An 11,462-nucleotide genomic window follows, 5' to 3' on the forward strand; every position below is an offset into this window, starting at 1 on the left:
TGAAACCACATGTATAGATGTACATCACATGTTCTCTACACAACACGTTTCAATACTAAACTTATTCTCAACAAGTTTGACCATCTATCACTACCAATCTATGAGGGTAGAGGATAACTTTAATATAACGCTTCCTTAACCATACACTTACAAGGGACTGAGATACAACTCTGAACACTGACAAAATGAATCTTCCTGATCACTATATAGTACTGCTGATCAAAATATGGTTATCCTCTACCCTCAAACCAAATTCCAAAGAGTCTCTCAGTTTTTTATCATAGCACTAGCTAGTAGAATTATCAGGTACAGGGTGTTTCATTAACTCACAAAACAGCCAAATTGCCCATTAATTACCACCTTTTCTTTTGATATCTCAAGATTAAGTGGTGGGGTGCTTTGCTCATTCCAAAAGAAGTTACCTGGATCAACCTTTCCCTTTACAAGTGCCAATCTTTTAAAGTTGTTCTTGAAATACTTTCTACCCCAAACTGTAGCTTCTGAGTAGCTTGCTTTTCCATTTCTATTTCTGCCCAAGTCAAGATCTCTATGGTTGAGGTATGCACCTCTGGGAGAAGAGGAGACATAAGGAGTCATGTACTTGTAAAGCTTCCTTATCCATTGAATTTTCTTCTTGGTTGCTCTAATCCCTCCTTCTGCTTCCTCCCACATTACTCTATATTGGATACTGTAGAGGTTACCAGCTCTATGTGGAAATGGAGCTTCAAACTCTGATATTTCACTTATCTTCCCACCAAGAGGATCCATCTCCATGTATGCTTCTTGCTCACCATGGATTAACAGCTTCCATATCCCTTCAAGCCCAGTTTCAGAAATGGGTTCCTTCACAAAATCAGATTTTGCCTTGAAAAATAATGTCTTATACTGATTAGTCTTGTTCAATAGAACATCTAGGGTTTCTCCATTCTGGTATCCATCAAAATACAGAGTAGAGTTGATCCAACTCATCTCAATACAGTCCTTAGCCTTTAATCCTAACTCTGGGAAGCTCTTCTTCATTATAGGAACGAGCTTTTTAGCTCTTCCAAGAAACAAAGAAACAAATGAAGTTTGCAGCATTCTTCTCTGATCTCCTCCATCCAGAACTTCAAATCTGGTTTCCAGGAAAAGATCTTCCGGAAACTTATGTGCTATGTGTTGCCATTTGTGAACTAGTTTAGTTGCTCCTTCTTCTAGTGTTCTGTTCAGTGTGAATACAGTAACAGTTTCAGGAACAGGAACCAACCTGATCTGCCATGAAGTGATGACACCAAAGCTTGAAGCTCCTCCTCCTCTAATCGCCCAAAAGAGAGCTTCACCCATGGATTTTCTATCAAGAATTCTCCCATTTACATCAACCATTCGAGCATCAACTATGTTATCAGAAGCAAGCCCATATTTTCTCACCAAAGTTCCTCTTCCACCTCCACTGATTAATCCTCCAATGCCAACAGTGTGGGATTTCCCAGCAGGGAATCCATGGATCTTACTTTTCTCTGCAATTTTGTAATAAACCTCACCATTAATTGCACCTGCTTGAACCCATGCAGTTTCATCTTCCATGTTGATATCGATCTTCCGAAGCTTACGAAGATCAAGAATGATGAACAGAGCATTAGATAGATAAGATAGACCTTCATAGTCATGGCCACCACTCCTGACTCTGATCTGCAAACCCAGTTTTCTAGAGCAGAGAACAGCAATCTGAATCTGGGATTCAACGATGGGTGTGAAAATAAAGAGAGGTTTGTGGCTGGTAGATGAAAGGAATCTTGGGTTCTGTATTGTAGAATTATAGATAGAACCAAAGGATGAGTTTTGAGGAGTGTAGACAAATGGAGATATTGTTTCATCAGAGAAATTTGCATTACATGCGAGGAAATTCCTGTAGATTGAGTTTGAGCTTGAGCTTTCTAAAGAAACTGAAAACATTAGAATGAAGAAGAAGATGAGGATTACAGAACCCAGGATGCCCATCCTTGGTTTCTCAATTTTGGTTTGTTTTTCCGAGACAGATGGTTTCAATTCGTTTGCTCAGGTTTTATTTTCGACTCCTGTGTGATTGAAAAATATGAGCCAACCCTACATTTGCAACGTGGTAGAAAGCCATGCATGCAATGGTTAATGCAAGCTGGTCATTTGAATAACAATGGATCCTATTTAATAATGATTAATGAGTATGCCTTTTTTGGTAGAAATTAATGAGTCTGCTAAAAAGTAATTTTCAGTTGGACCGTCAGGTTTTATCAAGTCACTTTCAGTTTAGAAGGAGGTTCTTTTGCATTGGCATCAGGTGAAATATCCAATGAACGAAAGTTCGTTCATCTTGCTCGGTTTGCTATCCAGCGGGATGACAAAATATCGTCCAGATTTCACCCCATTTGGAAAATTTCGCTCCTAATTTTGGATATTTTTTGTCAATAATTTTGGTAAATTTGATACATATTCTAATTTAATGTAAATATATAATAAATTTGAATTATTTTCTGTAAATTCTTCTACTTAAATTCTCCTACCTAGTCACATTTATATTATATATTTGAATTATTTTCCGTAAATTCTTCTATTTAAATTCTCCTACCTAGTCACATTTATCATATTACCTTCTGAGGCCTACATCATTCGGACATAATTGGAATGATATACTATTCACTTTGAAGATTCTATTACAAACTTAATTCATAATTTAAATTGTTTCCATAAATTATTTCATGTATATAATCTTTCCTAGCCACATTTGGCATGTTGACTTTTGAAGACTAAATCACTAGAATATGGTTGGTAAGATTGCTCATTAATCTTGAGGCTTTTGTTATAAAATGTCTTCCCATCTATAAATTATTCTATGTAGGTTTTTCTCCTAATTACATTTAACACATTAATTTTTGAGTCTTGAATCATTGGGATATAATTGGTAAGATTGGGATAGAATCGTAAGACATTAATTTTTGAGTCTTGAATCATTGGGATATAATTGGTAAGATTGGGACAGAATCGTGAGAGAAATCGCCTAAAAAGTGCAAGAAATAACATAAAAATCGCCCCCAAAAAAAATGATATTTTCCGATATATCGCGATATATCACGAGAAATGGCGTCGATATCTCGCCGATCTCGTTTCGCCCCCTGTTTCTCGGTTCGCCAAGGGGCGAAATCACCGAATTTTGGCGAAAAATTGTTTTGTGGATATGTACCGTACAATATTAGCCCATATATATATTTGACCCAACCAATACGATATAGGACGATACGTCTTTTAAAATCACCTAACCGATATGATACTCGATACCGATACTTTAAACCTTGACAAAACATTAATTAAGGACAAAGCTCTATTGGGTGCTACACCTGGGCTGTAGCGCATTGTTCACATTGAAATTTGAGGTCAAAATAAATTTTGACTACTATTTTGCAGTTAAATTTTACTCAAAAACAAAAAATCACATACGCAAAACGAGTGGTTGAGATTTAATCTCGAAATCTCAACCACAAGTTTCGATCTGGATTGTAGGTTGCAAGATACTGTACATTAATTGTACAACACTGAAGCAACCTGTAAAGGACATATCATTATTTTATGACCAAAATATCCTTAATCATATCCAACTATACATGCCACCGTTAAGATTTTGTCACGTATACAACAAAAGATTCAACAATAGTAAATGAATGTGTGGGGCTGAAATGTAAATAGTGATTTTTTTTGAAATTTACGTATGGGTCATTGATATTTCAAATTTAAATTTTAAATCCACAGCTCTTCTCTTCTCTTCTCTTCTCTTTACCTTCTTCGTGGAGATAATTTCATGAAGATGCAAGAATAGAAGAAAAGGAGTGGTTGTAGACAGTAGAGAAAGATGAAGACGAGTCAACATAGGGTTTTATGTTCAAGGGTATTCTCGTCCTTTTGAAAAGTTTAATTTCTTTATATTAATATTTAAGTTTGATTTCCTAATAATGAGTGTCACTGATAGATTTTTTTTCCCCTATAGGAGTCTAATTGATAAATAGGGTATCTCAAGGAGTGGTATAAATAAGAATATAATGAAACTAAAGTCATACATAAAATAAAAAATTTGAAAGATAATAAAGAATAAACAACTGAAAAACAAAATTACATGAATTTTTATTTCCTTAATATTGCAAAGTAAGTACCCTATACATAGTGAATTTTTTATAAAGATAACTCTAATACCAATTGTAAAATATACAAAGAAGCATCGGCTTTGTCCGAATGAAATTTCCTAAGACAAGGTTGTGGTTACTACTAACTAAGATCTTCTAGCAGGAATTCGAATTTCCTGAATGACACCTAAGAAAGAGCCTCGAATTTTTCGAGTAAAACTCTGTCATATACTTGTTGAGAATGTACTACAATCGGATTATCATCAAAGAAGATTGTAGGGCCTCGAATCGAGTTAGACCCCATAACATACTGGTCAAGTCCTACAACTTATCTGAGTTTTCTTGTGAAGGCGAAGGATTGTAGGTGATTTCTGAAAGACTTAAAGGCTAAGCAAATTTTGGATGCATAAAAAATATTGAAGTCTTACCATCCAAACAAGATTCGGTTGGGCGCTCCACCAATTCAAATGTCTTCTACCAAAAGACATATTTCTTGCTAACGTGGATCTATCTAAATCTGCCATAAACAATAAATTTATCATTATTTCATTATTAAGACCAAAATAGGGAAGAAAAAAAAAATCAATTTGAATTGAAATAAGTGGATATATATATTATTTTTTTCCCCCAAATATACTTACCAGCTGATAATTGGTATCGAATTGTCTTTATTTCATTTTCTCACTTCTTCCAACTTTTCATCTACAAATTTTTTTCAATGTGTTCAATGTAAAGCAAGAAAGAAGAGAGATAGAACATGAGAGAGAATTTGTTACCTTCAATCTATCTAGTGCCTTGGTGATAGTGCACTGGATAAGATGAAAAAAAGCAAAGACAAATATGAAAATGTGAAATTGATGAATCGCATTTGGAAAAACAAAATAAACTTTTCTCTGCAAAATAACATTACCCACTGTGAGAATTAAAAGAAAAAAATCAAGTGCCAAAGTATATTTTCTTACTTTTTTCGCATATTTATCAGAACTATAATCCTCAGTTGCTGGGACTGCACATGGATGCTAAGACTAGTAGCATTTAATACAACTTAATTCATAATATTAAGATTACAATCCAGCACTACGGATTTTTATTTTTGGCAGCCGACGCTCCAGATATTGTCACGTATACAAATTACAATCCAACGGTATCAATTGAAAATGCGGAAATTTAATTGTAAATATAACTTCTTATTTTTTGCACTAAAGGATTTTAAATTTTCCAAATTTACAAACAAAACTCCTGAATCTACCAAACTTTAATCCTTTTGCAAGCCTTAGATCAATGTTTGAGAATAACTCTATTACGGTACTTGGTATGGCTATGATCAAAAGAAATCCCTAATTATAAAAATCCCGACGTACGTGATTTTATCTTCTCTAATACTTGTAGTAAACCGTTCCTTCGTGATCAACCACTGCAAAAAGGGTTTGAAAAGTTTTAAAATAAAACCCTAGAGTACTGAAGATTAAAGGATTTAAATTTTTTTACCTTTGTAATTAGATGAATTGAATTGTGGATCAAAATCAAACCGAAGCAAACCACAGAAATGGCCCATATTGGAGTTTCTTCCAAAGATACACTACTGCCACTTGCCATCTTTCCTCACAAGGTAAAATTCAAAGTTTGAGCACTAGTGATCAACTGTTTGTTAAATGATAAGCTTGAGCACTTGAGAACACAGGTGATTAAATGTTCTCACTGATTTCTCTACTCGTTGACCAAATACAGTGACCACAGAAGAATTATTGGGTTATACAATCAAGATTCCTAAAATAAGTATCAGTGCTACTTATTTTAGAAAATTTATTGGTTTTTATAAAACAACTCTGATACCAAATTAAAAATTATAAATAAGAATATAATGAAATTGAAAGCATACATAAAATTAAAAAAAAATGTGAAAAATAATAAAGGATAAACAACTAAAAAAAAAACTACACAAATTTTTCCATCTTAATATTGAAAGTAAGCACTCTACATGTCGTAAATCTTTTAAAAATATTGTTTTGATACCAATTGTAAGATATTTAACTCAAAATATATATAAAATTGAAGTCACATATAAAATAAAAAAAATTAAAAATAAAAAGAATAGTCATTTATACTTGATAAGTGAAATTCAAAATTTATATTATTTTCAAAAATATAATGATTAAATATTAAACTACTCTAAGATAAAGGTAAAATGTTTAAACTATAATATAATTAAACTAAAATCATACATAAAATTATAAATGTAAAAAACAATACAATATATTTTTAGAACTAAATATTCTAATGGTTTTTACGTCTTCAATCAGGATTTCGTAACTTTATATATATATTTTACGTTTTTGTTAACAGTGATTTTTCGTGAGTCGAATGCATGATTTCATGACGTTATTATGACGTTATGAAATCCATGCAAAAAATTATGACGTTAAATATTCAAACGTCATGAAATCTATGTTAAAAATTATAACGTTAAATTTTTTTTATAAACTTATACACTGAAATGATGGAAAGCCTATCGTTCACCATCCACGCGAATGATCTTCAATTCAGCATTCGTTATTGTTTGGTCGATAATACGTCTATATTTATCTCTAAATATTGAGGAGACACTCAAAACAGCATTCCAAATGGTTTTGTGAGATTGAGATTCTGCTATTTTTCTTGGATCACTCAATAAGTAACATTATAATACTTTTTATTTCTTCAATTCAGGATTTCATAACTTTATATGTATTTTATGTTTTTGTTAAAGTGATTTTTACATGGGTGGAATGCATGATTTAATGATGTTGTTTATGAAGATCTTATTAAAACTAAAAAAATAAATATTTGCATAGATATAATTATATTTAACGTTTTATTTTTTTTTTTATGTTAGAACCTTATTAAAATATTTACGATAAACAATGGTGAACAACCTGAATTCTTCTCTCTTCTAAAACTCCACAGTAGAGAAATGGAAGGAAATAAAAAATGAGTAAACAAACTAACCGTATAACATTTCCACAAAAATTACTATTCTAGAAGGGTCTTATCCCTTTATAAAGAGGCACAAGCCAAAATATTAAACTACTAAGATAAACGTAAAATGTTTAAAGTATAATATAATGAAAATGAAATCATATATAAAATTATAAATGTAGAAGATAATTGAATATATTTTTAGAACTAAATATTGTAATTATTTTTTTGTTTTCAATCAAGATTTCATAACTTTATATGTATTCTACCTTTTTGTTAAAAGTGATTTTTATGTGAATCGGCATAGATGATTTCATGATGTTGAAAACGAGAAAAAAGCCATTAAAAATAAAAAAGTATAGAATATAATAAGAGATAATTTTAAAACCACGTGTTATTTTCACATCTTTAATTCTTAAATAAGAATTTTATAACTTTATATTTATTTTACGTTATTGTTATTGTTAAAAATGATTTTCATGTAATTCGAATGCATAATTTCATGATGTCTTGCATAAAGACTTTACCTAGAAATAGAAGAAGAAGAAAAAAATTCTTGCATAAATAAAATTATAATTTATATTCTATATTGTAAAACATAATAGTGGAAGACAATTTTTTTTTTTCAAGGATAGGGATAGACTTATTTTAGAATATTGGTTTTTATAAAACCACCCTATACTAAAATAAAAAATTTATATAAGAATATAATAAAATTACAGTCATACATAAAAGGAATAATTAGTGTTGCCCTCTTGTACTTTGATTTTATTACTACTTTATTCCCTGTACTTTTTAAAATTACTATTCCAACCTTTAACTTTATCAACAATTACTAATGCCCCCAACTGTTAAGCTCCATCAGTTTACTGATGATATGACATCTATATATTTTTTCAAAATCCCAAAAATAACCCTGCAATTATCTTTTTATTTATTTGCTCTTTTTTCAAGTTATAATACTACCCTTAATAGGAAAAAATTAACTTTAATTTCACTTTTCTTTTTTAAAAGGAAACCACCAAATAAAGGAAAGATGTGATTTTTTTCTCTCTAAAAATAAATCACCAAATAAAGGAAATATGTAATTAAAATAGTAACTAAAATATTAAGAAATATCAAATTTAATTCAAAGTTGAAAATTGAAAATCACCTAATATATGTTGACCATTATGTATGTTACCAAATTTTCTATCAATTAGATCTTACATGCTTATAATTTGTTTGTAAAATTTCCATTATGGTGATTATGAAAAATTTAAGTGGAATGTGAAAGTTTCAACAATCATAAATATGTGGTCCCACCAAATTCAAAACTATTTAAAAAATATAAGATTTTAAGAATATAATTGACATGCAATATAGTTTCTATAAATGAAGGTAATGCCATATTTTTTACTTATTAATTTTAAGGGCAAAATAGACATTTCATATTTGATGTTAACAGTCACTTAACACCTTTAGAAGTGAAGGGGGCATTAGTAATTTCACAAAAAAAGGGATTTGATTAGTAATAAAACCAAAGTATAATGGGGGCAATAGTAATTATCCCTACATAAAATAAATAATATGAAAGATAATAAAGGATAATTTTAGACTTAAATATATTAATGATTTCAATTATTTTTGTTTTAGTCTTATACATATTTTTCAATTAAAAATATAAATTATTTTCGCATCTTTTATCCTTAAATAAAGATTTTATAACTTTATATATTTTTGTATATACTTATTAAGAATGAATTTTATGTAAGTTGGATGCATGATTTTATGATGTTTTGAATGAAGATCTTACTCCAAAAAAGTTATAAAAAAAAAATAATAATAATAAAAATAAATAAATAAAAAAAGAAAAGAAAAAGAAAGAAAAAGAAAGAAAAGAAAGAAAAAAGAAAAAGAAGAAGAAGTTCTATATACTTGATGTAATAGTATCAAGGTGTAGTACTTTAGACAACCCTATATTGCTTAAATCCTAAAGCCTAAAGGTTACGTTTGTTTGCAAAGGTGGGGTGGGAAAAAGATGTGGAAAAAAAAACATGTGGATCCCATGTGTAGTGGGGTGAAGAGAATGGAAAAAAATGAAAATGTTTTGTGGAAAAGTAATATTAGTGAGTCTCACTTTTTACTTTTTCAAACTTTTCCACAAAATCTAATCAAATTTGTGGGGTTTTAAAATGGCTTGGAGTGGGAAAGTTGAGTTATTACATTACCAGAACATGTCTCTCACTTTCCCACCCCAAACAACCAAACAATCTACAATTTTGAGATTTAAGGGAAAAGTAAGAAATCTACACTTATTTCAAGAATTTTTCCCACCATCTACAATTATTTCAAGAATTTTTCCCACCCCACCTTTATTCCAGCAAACAAACGCAGCCTAACAGTTCTGCACCTCCACTAGATTTTAGACAAATGAATGAAGTTTGGATCGTTCTTCTCTACTTTGCGATTTCTATCCGGAAAAAGTTCATGCAGCCTATGTACCATCTGACCTCTTCAAGTAGTGAAAATCAACCCTCAACGACTTTCAGTAAAGGATAAACCCCAAGGAATAATAGACAATCAAATCGAAGTCTCAAGACATATAACCTATCCATTATTTCTAAGGTTACAATATTGAAATAGGTGCCCTCCTTCATAACCCAAAGAAACTGAATTGTCCTTTAATCTTCTCTCTACTGTTAAGGTAAGAGGGGGAATGCTTTGGTCATCCAAAAAGAAGTTACCTTTGTACCCCACACACTAGCTTCAGAGTAATTTGTGTTTCTCTCTCTGTTCCTACCCAAGTCAAGATCTCTATAGTTGATGTATGCAGCCCTGGGAGAAATAGATATATAAGGCTTCATGTACTCGTGGAGCTTCCTTATCCATCTAATTTTCTCTTCTGTTGTTCTTAACCCTTGCTCTTCCTCTTGCCACTCCATATATTGGATCTCAAAGAGGTTCCCAGCTCTGTGTGGAAATGGAGTCTCAGAGTCTGATATCTCACTCATCTTTCCACCAAGAGGATTGGCCCAGATCAATGTTCCTTCACCCTCAAGGATTAACAACTTCCACAACACTTCTAGCCCTGTTTCAGGTATGGGTGTCCTCAAGAAATCAGACTTGGCCTTGAAGAAATACTTGGAATGATAAGTTCTGTTCATTAGGATATATGTGGATCCTCCATTAAGGAACCCATCAAAGTAAAGGGTAGAGTTGATCCAACTCATCTCAATATAGTCCTTGGCCTCCAAACCCAACTCTGGGAAGTTCTTCTCCATTAAAGGAAGGAGTTCTTTAGCACCTCCAAGGAACAAGGAATTGAATGAAACTTGAATTGTTCTTCTCTCCCCACCAACGGCAAGTATTATGATTCCTATGAAGAGATCTTCATGTAACTTATCTGCCATGTGTAGCCACCTCTGAACAAGTTTAGTAGCTCCTTCTAGTGTTCTGTTCACTGTGAATACAGTTACAGTTTCTGGAACAGGAACCAACGTGATCTGCCATGAAGTGATGATACCGAAGCCTGATGCTCCTCCTCGGATTGCCCAAAACAGATCTTCACCCATTGATTTTCTATCAAGAATTCTTCCATTTACATCAACTATTTGAGCATCGACAATGTTATCACAGGCAAGGCCATATTTTCTCATCATGGTGCCAATTCCACCTCCATTGATTAATCCACCTGTGCCCACACTGACAAATTCCTGCAGGGAAACCATGGACTTCACTTTTTTCTGCAATTCTGTGATAAACCTCACCAACTGTTGCACCTGTTTGAACCCATGCTGTCACATCTTTCATATTGAGTCATTGACATTGATCGACCGAAGCTATTGAAGATCAATAATGATGAATGGAGCATCAGATAGATAAGATAAGCCTTCATAATCATGGCCACCGCTCCTGACTTTGATCTGTAGATTACACTGTTTAGAACAGATAATAGCTGCTTGGATTTGGGATTCATGGGTAGGTGTGAGAATAAAGAGAGGTTTTGGGTTCTTATATGAAAGGAATCCAAGGTTCTGTATTTTGGAGTTCAAGACAGAAGAGAAGGATGGGTTTTGAGGGGTGTAAACAATTTCAGAAATCGATTCAGAAGAATAATCTGCAGCACATTTGAGAAATTTCTCATAAATTGAACCTGTGCTAGCTGAAGAAACTAAAAAGATGTGAACCAAGAAGATGCTGAGAATAACATATCAGAAGGAACCCATTTTTGTGGCTTGCTTGTTTAGAGTTTAGAGGATGGCTAGCTTTGCTAATCAAATCACTTCATTATATGGAAAGACCCTCCATTTCACTTGTTTTCTTCCAATTTTCTTTTCCCATTTTCTTCTTGCTCGGTGATGTTGCAGAAAATAACAACAAAACCCTGCATTTGGGAGCCAC

The 11,462-nt window shown here is 32.1% G+C and overlaps 2 pseudogenes; both read right to left on the reverse strand.

Moving 5' to 3' along the window:
- Positions 1-321: 321 nt before the first annotated feature.
- LOC149007885 (tetrahydroberberine oxidase pseudogene) lies at positions 322-1,977 on the reverse strand (annotated as a pseudogene).
- Positions 1,978-9,760: 7,783 nt separating this feature from the next.
- Positions 9,761-11,287, reverse strand: LOC149007886 (berberine bridge enzyme-like 26 pseudogene; annotated as a pseudogene).
- Positions 11,288-11,462: the final 175 nt, after the last annotated feature.

This window comes from Hakea prostrata, chromosome 8, assembly GCF_041222555.1.
Source record: "Hakea prostrata isolate BN-2017 chromosome 8, UWA_Hpros_2, whole genome shotgun sequence".
In the NCBI taxonomy this organism is placed as follows: Eukaryota; Viridiplantae; Streptophyta; class Magnoliopsida; order Proteales; family Proteaceae; genus Hakea; species Hakea prostrata.